Here is a 14,799-nt window from a genome sequence, read left to right as displayed (position 1 = left end):
GGAAGGGGCGGACAGAGGGAGGCACAGCAGGGCCAGCCGACGTGACTCAGGTGCCAGCCTCCAAGAACTCCTCACCATACACTGCTGGTACGGCAGGCCCAGGATCCCCTGTACAAACTCCTGGCCATGATGAGGCCTGGGTGCAGACAGCACCACCCAAGGGGGTGGAGGTTGTGCTGCTTCTGCTGCTGGATAGCATGCAATGGTGGAAATATTTACTGAGGAGTCTGTGCGGTAGTTGCAGCAGCAAGAGGACAACATGGCTGAAGAGGAGACAGAAGAGCAGAGGGGACTGATGCAGGGCCACCTCTTGGAGAACTTGGACCAGAAGCAGGAAGAGAGGAAGCCAGAGTCATCCAAGCCCACACCTACAACTTTCCAGAACCCACTGGAGCAATTGCAGGCTCTTCAGTTAGATCTGGGACCAGTGAATAGCCAAGCCACCAGGGCCTATGACCGCCTGAAGCAGAATCTCAGCAAGAGGCGAAAGCCTCTCCTGGATTGCAGAAGTATCAGCATCCAGGACATCCCTCACTTCTGGGCCCAAACTGTATCCTTGGGCATATTTACTCCTTACTTACTGTCTGGCAGTCTGTGATCTAAAGGGAAAAGGCCTGGTGTTTGAGATTGAGGATGTGGAACATCACACTGCTGTGGGCCCTAGACAAAAGGATTATGGGTATCACAAGCTGGTATGTGGCACAGGGATGGATTGTGGGGACAATGAGTACTGGAAGCTATAAGGATCCTGAGTAGCTCAAGGAAGTTGTCACAGAGACTGCTACTTGGAGTACATGTTTCTTTGCAGTCATGCTATGTGAAGGGGGTGTGAGTGACCACTGTCATCAGTCAGTGCTGGGCTAGAAGACATTTAGGCAGAAGCGGATCCTAAAATCTGGCCCTCTCCACACAGAGACCAGAGTCCATGACAGCTCAGTGCAGGCAGTCCCCAAATTGCCCAGTCCTGGCTTACCTTCTCCTTTAGGAGAGCCCTAGCTATAGGAAGAGGAGCTACGGTAGAGTGCAGTTCCTACGAGATCATTAGCCTCACAGGTCCCTTGCTGTTTACTATATGCCAAGTATTATGCCAAGTAATTCCACAGCATATGAAGGCTCCTTGACCTGGGCAGTTTGTGAACCATCCCCATCTGTCTGTGATGATCAGTAATCAAGATGAAGACATGCTTAGGTACATGACCAGTTTGGAGGTGAGTCCTCAAGGATGTACACTGTCAGGGAAGAGAATTCTCTACAAGATAGGGACTTGGAGGTTACATAGAAAAGTGCCTTTAATTTATGCCTTTTGTTCTGTTAGGTTCTTGAAGTCAGACATCCCAGGAGCTCCTGCAAGATCACCTTCATCTTCAGGAATAACCCATACTTCCAGAATGGAGTGATTGTTAAGGAATACCTAGTGGAGATCACCGGTAAGAAGTGGCTCCCAGGCTGTGTGGTAGAGAAGGTGAATTGATAGTATCCAACATGACATGGATAGTCTTATCATGTATTTCAGGATATAGGACAATCTATTCCACTCCCATTCAATGGCATCAGGATTACAGAATTGAAGCTGATAGTCCGGAGACACCACAACACCAGCCCAAATTTCTTCAACTGGTTTACTGATCATAATTTTGCCGGCTCAGACAGGATCACCGAGGTGCATCCGAGAAAGACTAAATCAAGCCATCGGTGACCTTGGTTGGTTCACTGGCTTGCTGGGGTGTTGGGTCTCATTCCTGATGTGACATCCCTGTTTCATTGCCAGATCATCAGAAGAGACCTGTGGCTCAAACCTTTGTACTACTACAAGAGATTGAAGGCACCTGAAGAGGAAGCAGAAAGGAAGGATGAATAGTTGGGTAGTTAAGATATGCAGTCCATCTTGTCCGGTAATTACAAGCTAACTTCACACCTGTATATCTAAGGGCTATGGCCAAATGGGAATGCCCACAGCCAGTCTATCCAGGGCCTCTAGAGGAAACAGGAATTTGAAAGAACAGCAGTGAAACAGTAGTTTAAGGCGGAGCTGATTCTACTTGAAGCATGCTGAAGATCCAGAGACACTCAGGCAGAAGCCAGGCTGAATCTTTAATACCCTCTCCCTGCACATGATTCCACAAGAGAAAACTCCATTTCCAATCTTCTTTCCATCTTCCTGAGTTTTTGCTCTCAGAGATTTCTTTCTACCAGTATCTAGGAATAATATTGGTTGAGGTAAACCATGTCTTGTAAGTTTTCTTATCTAGTCCTCTGCATGGTAGTTGGGAAGGAATGATCAAGAATTGTTCTTATGTCAAGGAACTGGAAACTTAAGAGATCATAAATCTGGAAAGGAGTTAGCATGTTTTAGCCAATGTCCTAAAAACCAAAGCAACTTTAAAGTTTACAGTTATAATGTATATGTATTTTTCATGTGTTTTAGGGTACATTTGACAGTGACCAGAAGATGATGGAGCATGAAATTATATCTGAATCCACAAGTAAATACATTCTTCAAAAGCCCTTCTTCAGATTCAGATTCTGTAGCAGTCAGAAAATTCATCGAGCACACATGAGGTGCTGAGATAAGCCAAAGAAAGCCAGAGGGCTGGAGAAATGGGAACTGATACTTCAGGACAAACCAGTACTGTCATTTTGTCTGTGACTCTGTGCAAATATATTTAGGACTTGATTGAGTAAAAAAGCAAGCCAGTGCCTCCTGTGAGTATATGGATTTTTTCTAAAAGTCAGTCATAGACTCTGCCTATACCATTCAAGTGGAAGAAGGAGACATAATTCTAGCTGAGGTCCTGTTTGGGGACACAAATTGGCCCCTTTCAGGCCCAGAACAAGGGAGGGTGGAGACAGAAAAGAATGCAGTTAGATTGGAGGCTTGTTGTAATTGAAGGGAAGTTGAGCAGGACCCAGATTCCACCTATAGAATTTAGTCCTAAAATATATGCAGCTTTTCCAACTGATGACCCTGAGTGTATGAAGCCTGACCCACGTCTATGCTAGGAGTAAGTAAGCCAAGTTGAAACCCTGACATCTACCTGTATACACGCATAGCTAGATACTGTGGTCTGGAGCATTAGCTTCCATCCCAACTGTGCTTTCTCCATAGTCTCTGAATTTCATATATAAGTCCTAAAACATTTCAGGGGTACCTAGAGGACCATGTCCCTGCTGTCTGGATGGCCAACAGCAGCCAGAGGAGCGACAGAAACCTTCCGCAAAGACTTGGATTATCACTTTGGGGATAAGGAAGAACTGCTTACAATGTAAGCACCTGTGTGGGGTGAGAAAAGCCTAGATGACACCAGCAAGAGGGGTAGGGGAACTGGCAGAACGGGTAAAAGCCATGGAATGGCAGTAAAGTTGAAGTCCATGAAGGCTTGGCTTTTTCCCTCTCCCAATACAAGACTCCTTCCTCAGCGTGGCCAATGATTCCTCATGCCTGCCCTGTCACTTCATGTTACCATGCTTGGTGTTCAAGGCTCTTCTTTCTCTCAGCTGTCCTGATACCCCCTGCTTCTCTGAGCAGCCAGCTGGTCATCCCCCACCTCTGGCCTTTTCCACAGCTCTGTCCTCTGTACATGCTTTCTTCCCTAGTTTATTATGGCAGGGGATTGAACACATGCCCTTAGTGATGATCTCAGGTGAAGATCCAGGACAGGTCAGGGAAGCTTTACACTCCATCCCCCACTGATAAGGAATGAATAGCAAGTTCTTTAGGGATGATTCTCAGAGAGATCCAGCCTCAGAAATTCTGTCCCCACGAGTTGTGTCAAGAACAACCTTGGAAGATCAGATTGATGGTGCAAATGTGCTCATCTGGTGGCTTCACTCTCGAGCTCCCAGGAGAAACAGAGGCATGACAGCATCAACACATCACCATCTTGAAGGAAGTACATACACTTGGTTGGATCACAAGTCAACCAAAGCACATTTCAGGACCAAGGAATCACATTTTGGCTGTGAGGTTGAGCTTGCTTTCCTTAGGGATCACTTTTTTCTGTAAGTTTGGGACCCTAGTAAAGGGAAAATATATAAATATAAACTTTGTCCTGGAGAGATGGGTGATTGAGCTAGTACTCGACATTCCAGTCTGGTGAAGAGGAACAGGAGAAATCTTTCCTAGGAATCAGAGGAAACTCCCATGCTTGGATGCAGCATGAACTTCTAGATGGGGACTATGTAAAAAATTGACCCTTTCTCTTAGGTCTAGTCAGACACTTAGCCAATGAAGCTTGGTAAAGAGATTTCCCTAGTCACAGATGCCAGGAAAAGAGGATCTACAAACAGCCTTCAGAGCAAAGATAGTGTGCCAGGAGTATGAGCAGATGGCCAGAGCTGCCTACTTCCCTCTATTGTGATCCTAGGCTCTTGGTCTTTCTTAAGGCCAGAATTCCACCACTTGACCACTACTTCTGGCTTTTTTCTATGTATGTGATACCAAGGAATTGAACCCATGTCTTCATGAATGCTAGGCAAGCCCTCTACCACTAGGTCAAACTCACAGCCCAGGGGAACTTCTTCAAGGAAGAAACATACATCACCATATACAGCTGAAGATCATATTTAACAGCCACCCCTATAGAGATAAATAGCTTAAAGTGAATATAATGGAGCTGATGGAAGCCATGAAGAGGACATTCAGCAACAGAAAGCAAAGCAAGACGCCCCACAAATGTTTTGTCCATGTATTGGTGATAATGGCCACATCACACCATTTGATCTTCAAGGCCATGGTCCCCCTGCTTTCTGGCATCCTGAAATATACATCTAGGTATGTCTTGCCACAGATCCCAGAAATTGCTCCCATATCCACTGAGGTCCAGATGCAATGTGGACCTCCATGCCAGCTTTAACTGTAGATATAGCTACTCATAGAAACCTAAGTGTGTCATTGAGTCAAATGAGCTTCCATTCAGGGAGTTTCAGGCACCTGCTTGGAACAACCTTTAGGCAACTCATTGACATGGTCTGCTTTCCCCACTGCATGTCCCCTTCATGTGCTCTGGCAATTCCATTATATTTCATTTCAGCTATGTATCTTTCTGGCCAATGGTTCCCTCTTTCTTGTCTGCCTAAACCTTGAGGTGGCAGCTGAATATGATGCTGCAAGATCAGCACCACCCAGGACACAATATCACCAGCTTATGGTGTTTGCTTCATCATTAAAGAAAGCTCACCTGGGCTGGGAGTTTGACCTGGGGGTAGAAGGCTTGCCTAGCATATATGAAGCCGGGGTTTGATTCTTCAGTACCACAATATGCTGAAAATTCCTTAGGATTTACAAATGTATGCTTGATTTCCCTCAGAAATGTTTTTTTTTCTACAAAAAGCACAGAGTCAGGTGTGCAGTGGCTGTACCAGCCACTGTGCTGTTTGTTTTGTCTGTGATTGCCCAACCCTGTGTTATTGATGTCCTAATATGGCCTGATGTATACAGAAATTACACTGGTTGATGGTTGAAGACTCTTCAGGTTCAGGTTTCTAAGTGGTTTTCTGATCCTGTTTCTGTTTTATGGTTTTAATTTTATTATCAGTGTCATATTCAGTGAGGTTACAGTTACACAAGTAAGGTAGTGAATACATCTCTTCTTGAGCTTTTATAATGTTCATGCACATTATCCCTGAATAGATTTAGGAATGTTGTCTGATGAAATTCAGTATGCGTTTATGAGTTTTAAAAAATAAATAACTTGAGTGGTAAAATGGGCCTAGTTGTATTAAACTATAAGCTAGCCTGTAATAAGGAAAAGAGAAGAAAACTTTTACTCACTGTCAATCATTCCCACTTTCACATCTTCATTCAATATTTTCAAAAATATCCTGGCCTGAACCACTAGAGAAAATAAAGAAATTTCATCATGATATAGAAACAAGTTGTCAAGTTCTCAGTGACTGCAGATTCTGACCTGATCTTATATGCAGCCACCTGAAAGTCTCCTGACCAATTTCAGAACATTAAATATAAATACAATAAATAAGCAGACACAATTCCACACAAATTTCTTAGTAATTATCAGGAGAAACAGCTGGGAAAGTTCCTATCTTGAATTTTTTGGTCAAGAGAAACTCACCATTGTCCTGAAGCTGACTACACAGCATGTCACGGGTGAATGGAATATCGAATGTGTATATGCATATGTATATGTATATGTATATGCATATGTATATATATGTGATTCACTATCATCATTTTTTATACAATTGTGCTGAATATGAACATTATGTGGAAGCTCTTGGTCAAGAAAAATGTTGTTTTAGTCTGCAAGCAAATGTACAGGGGGCAGGGAGACACAGGAAGAGAGAGACAGAGTGAGTGAGAGAGAGAAAGAGAGAGAGGGAGAGAGAGAAAGGGAGAGAGAGAGAAAGAGAGAGAGAGAGAGAGAGAGAGAGTGAGAGAGAGAGAGAGTGAGAGAGAGACCACATGTTGTGTGCATGCATGGGAATGTTTTTATGTGGCTAATCAAGAAATTCATATCCCCTCAAGGGCATACCTCCAATCAAACATGTCTTTCAGTTAAACCCCAACATCTAGTTTCTATAACATTCTAATAGTACATTTAGTTAAAACTGTATGGAAATATTAATTCATATATAAAGCTAGAGCCCTCATGATTCATGGTGAAGCTGAGATGAACAAAACGGGAAGGTGCACACACACACAGCAGGTGAGAGAGGAGGAAGGAGTGGAAAGGAACAAATTGGAAGCATGATTGAGAAGAAAGACAAGCAGGCAAACTGACTTAGATAAGGGCACACAGTAGCTGAAAACTGAAGACAGTAAACATCACCCATGGAAAACAAACAGCACAAAACAAAGAAATAAGAAAACACAGATGTTGTTCAGGTTGCCTTGTTACCGGTTGATATTTAGGTATCCAGGAAAATTAATGAGTGAGAGGACAGGGGTAGGAGATGAAATGGGTTAAGGTAGGAGATTCACTAGTATGTGGGGAGGTTGAACAATGAGGGAGCAATGAGAAAGGGGTAAAAAGGATCCAAAGAAGAGGGTAAAATGGTAGGTTCTAAAGGTCAGTTAAGGATGATTTCAGATGGAGGAAAACTAGGGAACACCAGATTAAGTGGAGCAGGTTCCATGGAAATCAATGGCAAGTAGTTTTATTTTATTTTATTTTTCTTATTTAGTCATAGAAGAAGCCAGAATTAAATACAGATTAAATACAAAGGCACGAAAGTCTTTTCAGTGGAATAACAAATCCCTTTATTTTCATCTAAGCCGGCAGCTCGACTTCTGTCACTGTTGTGACTTGCCTGGTCCTTAGGAAAAAGAGAGGGATAGTGAGTTCACTCCTGTTTCTGGGGACTCAGATGGCACCGCACTGGCTTCCAAGGGCCTCAGTCTGCATGGCAGGTGACATGCAGACAAGTGAGCAGATCGCACAGTAGGCATCAGGGAAAAACTGAGCTGATCCCTACAGCAGCCATCCTGGGAGAAATTGAAAGGCCATGATCAGGCCTTAACCACTGCCCCGTGCTGGACTCTTAATGGCCTGTGGACCTTTCACTGGTCTGCCTGCACCTCTCCAGGCTTCAAAGCACCATCAAGAGCTTGGGCATCCAATCATGCAAAGAACTATCAACCCACACCCAAACCCTGGAACAACATTCACACCGAATCTTACAAATGCCACCTGGCTCCAGTCCTGTAGAGCTGAATTGCCAGCTTTCTAATTTATTACAGAATTTGCAATTAATCTATTTTCCTAGAATTTTAGTCATTATTAATATATTAATTGACCATTGTACTTCCTTCTTTCATATAAACTAGTGAAAAAAAATAGGTCACGACTTAGTACTCAGACTAAGTAAAAATAGGTAAAGGTGATTTTTATTCAGTTCCTTCAAAATGAACGTATAATTTTGTTTATGGAATTAGTAGAGAGTTATATGGAGTAAATATATTGTTGAATAAAAAAAGAATTGTAGATGACTATTTCCTCTGCACCTAGTGTAAGCATGACATTCTAGCGAGGGCTGAATTCTCCAATACCCAGTGGCTTTGGGTAATGGAGAACTACTGCTCTTTGATAAAGAAACTCATTAATCCATTATGTTGCTAATTTAAAATGTAATGTATGTAAGGCTTGCATTGCAAGTGTTGGTGCCTCATTGTGTGGTATCACCTAGCGATCACATTGTATTTTCCTAATATTTGGATATCTCATGGGCACAGATCATACCTACATATTGCCCGTTGTTCTCCACATGGAACCACATAATTTTAATGAGTAGTAAACATTGAAGTGAGAATCTCATGGGGTAGCCACCACTCTGTACTTAATTGTTAAAATTAACTTGTCTTAATATCTTTAAATAGTTGTACACAGTAGTGGTTATTTAGCAAACAGTTTACAAATACAATGCATCTGGCTCCATGTCACCCTATCCACTCTACCCACCCCTTCCCTTATTCTTGATTTTGTAGTATGTATATCGAATGCATTCTTTTCCCCAACTCCACCTTCTCCTCTTCATTCTTCTACCCCTGCTCCCTTAACCCCATCCCACCTCTTGCAAGTACCCATTAGTTGGCAGTTAGTTGTTGGGCTTTCTCTTTGATTTCTAAGTAACTGAACCTTTTGAGGTCTCCCTTGAGTCTATCATATTTCAGCTTATAACTGAAATATGGTTTTTGTGAATACTTGTGTACCTTCCAACACATTTACTCATAAGTTTATAAGCTAACTCTAGCCAGCTTCCACCCATGCATCTTTTGTCTCTCTGGGCCTGGACTTACTTCACTCAACCCAATTTTCCCCCCCAATCTTTCCATTTCTTTACAAATGGTACAATAGGAATGCCTTCCAATAGATGAGTAAATTTCTGCTGTGTACACATACCATCTTTTCTGATCTGTTGAATAGCCTCTGGGTTGATTTTATAACTTGGCTATGGTGACAAGTGCTACAGTAAACACAGTTCTGCTAATGACTACTGTATCCTGGTTTGCAATTTGTTTTGGGGTAAATGCCTAGGAGTGGAACTGCTGGATCCCACAATTTAGTTCCTTTGGGGAAATCTCCACACTGCTTTCAGAATAGTTGAACAAGTGTGTATTCCCAAACTAGGGTTTCCTTCTGGCTGCATATCTTCACCAGCGTCTCTTATTGTTTGTTTTCTTGATTATGGCTATTCAGATGTGGTTGAAATATAATCTGAGTGGTGTTTTGATTTGCATTTTCTTTCTGGTGAGAGATGTTGATCACTTCTTCAGGTGTCTATTGGCAATTATTATTATTTTGTCAGTCATGGGTCTTGAACTCTGCACCTAGGCTCTGTCCCCAGGCTCTGCAGTGCTCTACCACTTGAGCCACAGGGCCACTCCTGGTGCTAAGAGTCTCACAGACTTTATTGCCCAGGCTGGCTTTGAACCATGATCCTCAGATCTCAGCCTCCTGAGTAGTTACGATTAGCGGTGTGAACCTGGTGATAGGCTCTAGTGTCAATTTTTAATTCTTTCTTCTTCCTTCTCTTTACCTCTTTAGTCTGTTCATTAATTAGGTTCTTGTTGTTTCCAAAGTTTAACTTTTAAGCTTCTCTGGATATTAGGATATTGGGCCATAGTCGGATACTACACAGAACTTTACAAGAATTTCACTTGGCAACGCAGCATCACACAGGTGATAAAACACCCTAACTGCCTCACACCACCCAAAAAACTCCAATTTATCCCTCACTTAATAAAAATACTGAAAATGGTTCCCAGAGAACTGTAGTACTGCGTGAGAATTTTTAATGGGTTCTATTCTGGTTCTATGCATTGTCCCCAATCCTCCCACCTTCAGCAGGCACCTTCAGGTGCTCCAATATCCAAGATGGATTTTTAACCATCACCTTTCTAAATTGCCTCCCACTACTTCTGCACCTGCCATACTGCAGCGATTCCACTCTCCCAGAACAGGTGCTTCTTGGCAGAAGCCAAAGCATCCTGGACCAGTAATCACAAAAGGACCACAAGGCCAGGGCTACTCCAAGTGCTCTTGAAACAGTACAGTCCAGTACAATATACCTTCAGGGCTTTTGCTGTTCTGGGAAACTCCTGGCAATGCCGATTCTTACGATGCAGTACCACTTTTACTTCACAGCACATCTTCATTACCTCTATGTCTACGATCATCACAACATATAAGTAATTCATGAAAGACATTGCTTGAAGGAACTGAAATATGAAGGTGATAGCTTCTGAAGCTAGTTCCTCACTGAAAACTGAGAGGTTACAAAAGGGCAGTAAGGAGGCCTTTCTTCAGCAAGTCATTTCTCTGCTCTATATTGTCCCTCTTTAAGTAGCAGACCTGCTGAACTGGAAACACTCCAAAATAATGTAGGCGTGCAGACTTATCCAGGAAGACTGCGATATTCACCTGGATGATCACATAAGCACTCACCTGTGGAAACATAGTAACTTCCTGATTATGTGCTTCCTGCAACCCCCAAAACACAGAGCTCTAGTCAAACTCTCCAGAGGCTACGTGCTCAGAGAAGCCTTATACAAAATGGAAGAGCTTATGCCCAGTTGAGGTAAAAGTGGTATGTGTAGCACCTGGAGATACAAGTGAAGAAGACATGCTCTGTTTTGATTCCATCTTTCAGAGACTTTAGTTTTATCATTCTTGATTCTCACACTGTGGTGCTCAGCAGGACCATTCCTTACAGAGTTCTGGGATGGGGCTTATCCTCTCTCCCTGTTGGTCTCAGTTCCTAGCATGGAAAAACATTTTCAATGCCCAGAGCCTCAGTACTGCCCTGAAGTTAATGGCCCTGCCTTGCCCTGCCCTGCCTGGCAGTTCTTAGTTAAGAATAAGGCCTGAGACCTATGGCTTGAAAGAGTCATGCAGGCTGAGGGAATAAAACAATGCTCAGCAGGTCTTTATGAGTCAGAGGACTATTAATTTGTAATATATATTCTGGCTTCTCCAAAACACATGATGTGAAAAGTATGTGCACAGGAGCTTGATAGGGCTAAGCACAGGTCATGGGTATGTAATAGTGGCAGCTGTGATTCCTCAGCAGCTGAGATGGTAGAAGTTATGAGTGCCAGTTGGTCAATATAGAAAACACTTCCTAGAGCATTTGATCTCTGTGCCCCATTGCAGTTTCCGGTGTGGATGGACCAGTCAGTGTCCAGCAGGGAAAGCCTCTATACAAATATGCAGAATAATGCGACGTGGGGTTAACATGTAGGTATTCCAAATGTCTCTGACCAGTCATAGAGTCAGAACATCTGAGGTGCTTCCTTGGGTGTAGTGCACTGTAGGGATAATGGACTGCATTCTGTACACTGACTCTTGTTTTACCTGTGAGATCTTGAGAAAAGGATTATGCTCCTGTGTCCCAGTTTGCTCTTCAATTAGATCGTGAGTAGAGGACCTATCCTTCTTTGCCCCAGCATGCTCACCAGTGAGAGGAAGAGAATAATGGCCCCAGCTAGACAAGGTTGTGGTGAGAATCAGAGTGGGTTAATACTTCAGAATCTCTTAGTGTGTGGCATACAAATAAAATGATCCAATTGTTTGCCTAATACTGCAGGCATTTATGAAAAGAAAACAAAATAACTGTACAGCCGTGGAGTTGCTTATGCCTGAGTTTACTCTGTCTGAGGTGCCAAATAGTCTAGTCTAGGATGAGTTGGAGAGAAGAGCAGAAGATGAGCAAGGAATTCTGGGGCTTCTGACATATAAGGCATGCAGAATCAGAGAAATCCTTCAGGAGAGACAGAGGGGGAATTTTCAGGAGAGGACAGAGGAAACTGCTTCTGCTATTAGAGCTCATGTCAGTACCCCAGGCAGGGAGTTAGCGGGCAGTGGGGGATGGAGGAGGTGGGAAGATGCAGTTGATGTACTAGCCATCTCTGCCATTCACTGTGAAGCATCTGGTCTTGCATCTATGACTGGTTGCAGGTACTGACAGAAGCCTAATGTTCCCTATACTTCCTGGTCTGCCAGTACTAGAATCTGTGGAGAGTAAACAGGTAACTTCAGTGCCGCAGATAATCCCTGGCAGCAGGCACCAAACCAATCATAGGAGAAGCAATGTACATACCTCATGTCTACATGACTCCAGCCTTTTACTACCTTTGCATGACTCACAAGATCCAATATGGAAGGTGCCATGCCCAAAAATATTTATTAGGAGGAAAATTATTAGTCAGACTATGACACTCAGCTCTGAAAGAATCATGATTGCCTAAGAAACTTATAATGCAAGACTACCTACAGTGAGAAAACTAGTAATTAGGAAGGAAAGCATATCCATTCCAACAGATGCCTTGCAATGTTAGTACAGATACAAATTAGTATAGACACTATAGAAAAGGGTTACTTTGGTTCCTTCAGAAACTAAATATGCATTCCATCTCACTAAATACCTTCCATCCAGGTACTCTGTACTTGGTTGTGTAGATAACAGCACTATAATTTTACCCATAAAACCTACACTATGGAATGAACCTAAATGACTGTGAACAGATAGATGAATAATAAGCAAAGGGTGTACATGAGTGTCTGAAATATGTAAAAGTTATTTTGTGTGTTGATTTGTATGTAACATGAATGTCTTATGTATATTAATTATGTATCTGTACATATGTAACGTTAGTATACATCTGTACAGATAGTCATAAACATACACATGTAAATATATGTGCACACATACATCTTTTATATTAACATTATGTAGTCATTGAGGTATACCTTACTTGCTGATCTCTTTCACAATACTTCTTCACTCCTCCATGTAGGCTGTCCTCATCATAGGTCCCCTTGAGGTCCCTTTAGAACCCACATTTTTGGTTTCTTGTCTACAAGTTGGGAGTTGCCTCAAGAATTGGCTATGAAAAACTCTTTAAGATGGACATGGTGGCTCATACCTGTAATCCTAGCTACTCAGGAGTTTGAGATCTGAGGATGAAGGTTCAAAGCCAGTCCTGGCACAAAAGGATCTGACTCTTATCTCCAATTAACCTCTAGAAAATGGGAAGTGGGGCTTGGCTCAAGGATAGGGCTGTAGCCTGGAACTAAAGAGCTCAGGGACAGTGTCCAGGCCCAGGGCTGAGGTGTTAGCCTTGAGCTGAAAAGCTCAAGGACAGACCGAGGCCAAATTCAATCCCCATGACCCACAACAAAAAAGAAAAGGAGGAAAAAAAAGAGAAAAGAAAGAAAGAAAAATGAATGAAAGAAAGAACAAAGAAACATCTTGGATTCCACCTGCACTGTTACACCAGAGGACTGATGCAGAACCATGTGTTAACTTGGACAGATGCCTCTTCTGCCCACCAGTCAGGCTCTCTGGGAACCCAAATGCCAGACCTCTTCTATACACACAATTGCATCTTCCCCCCAAAATGCATGCATTCCTCACGTCCCTTGAGTCTGAAAGTCCTTTCCAATGGGTGGATGGATCACCTCTGTGCTCCATGTTGTTGTTTCTGGATGCTTCATGATGGACACCTTGACTGGAATGAGATGGAGTCTCAGAATGTTTGGATTTGTGACTCCTTTATAGTCAGATATGTAGGTCATTTTGATGTCTTTTTGACTAGCATAGAGGTTACATTTCTTTGCTTTTCAGAGAGATTTCAGATTGATGTAATCCCATTTATCAATCCTTGCTCTATGTAGTGAGCCAGTAGAGTTCTAGTTAGGAAGTTATTGCATATATCATTCACCTGCTCTCTCCTGTACTGCATTCAAAGTTTCAGATTTCTTTCATCAAGGTGTGTGATCCACTTGGAACTGATATTAGTATAGGGTGAGAGATAGGAATCCAATTTTTATCTTCTGCATATGCACATCCAGCTTTCCCAGTAGCATTTGTGGAAGACACCATTTCTTCAAACATATGTTTGGGGCTCCTTTATAAAAAATAAATCAGGCTTGGAACCTTGATAGGCCCAGGCACTGAAGTCTGTGTGACTCTTATCTCTAATTAACCAGTTGGAAACAGGAATAGGCACTGCAGCTCAAGGGTGAGACCCTTGAGCTGAAGAGCTCAGGAACACTGCCAGGGCCAAACATAAAACAAATAAATATAGAAAGGAAAATATGGATGTGTGTGTGTATATATATATACATACATATTCCTTGCCTCTTCCCATTTCATTGGGGCTGTTTTTTGACTCACTGCTATGCTGTCTATATTACTGTGGGTCTGTAGGAAATTTGACATTTGGGACTGGGTTAGTTCTAGCACTGGTCTTTTGTGCTTTTATATAAATTTTTAGACCATTTTTTATTTCTCTGGGAAAACTGACATCAGGACTTTGTTGGGTATTAGGTTGAATTTTATTGGCATTATGGCCATTTTTACAATGTTAATTCTGCCTCTCACACACATGGAAGTCTTTCTATCTTCTGGTGTCTTTATCAGTTTTTTTTTCTCCAAGATTTTATAGTTTCCAATGCAGATGTTCTTTGGGACCTTGGTTATGCTTATTCCTGTGTATATTTTTCTATTTGTTAATTCCTCTCATATCTTGCTAGTTGTTGGGAACTTCTGGGCTGCAGATGGTTTACCAGCTCTAGGAGTAACATAATGCAGGGGACGTCATTTTCCCTTGGTGTGGAAGGAACATGGTTTTCTTTAAAAGATGTACAATTCACCCTGTCATGGTTTGAATAAATTAAGAAAACCCAAATACACATTTCCTGCTCAGGGAGTGGCACATGCCTGTACCCCCTTTACTTAGTGGCTGAGGTAGGAGGATCCACCACAACATGCCAGATAGGGCCTCATGATAGATTTAGGAAGGTATACTGACATTTTCCTGCTGTGAAGGAAGAGCTT

The 14,799-nt window shown here is 42.5% G+C and overlaps 1 pseudogene; it reads left to right on the top strand.

Annotated features, from left to right (window-relative positions):
- Positions 1 to 259: 259 nt before the first annotated feature.
- LOC150040286 (testis-specific Y-encoded protein 9-like) lies at positions 260 to 1,858 on the top strand (annotated as a pseudogene).
- Positions 1,859 to 14,799: the final 12,941 nt, after the last annotated feature.

The sequence above is a fragment of the Megascapheus bottae genome, chromosome Y (genome assembly GCF_031878675.1).
Source record: "Megascapheus bottae isolate mThoBot1 chromosome Y, mThoBot2.hap1, whole genome shotgun sequence".
Taxonomy (NCBI): Eukaryota; Metazoa; Chordata; class Mammalia; order Rodentia; family Geomyidae; genus Megascapheus; species Megascapheus bottae.
This window is presented reverse-complemented; position numbering and strand designations above follow the sequence as displayed.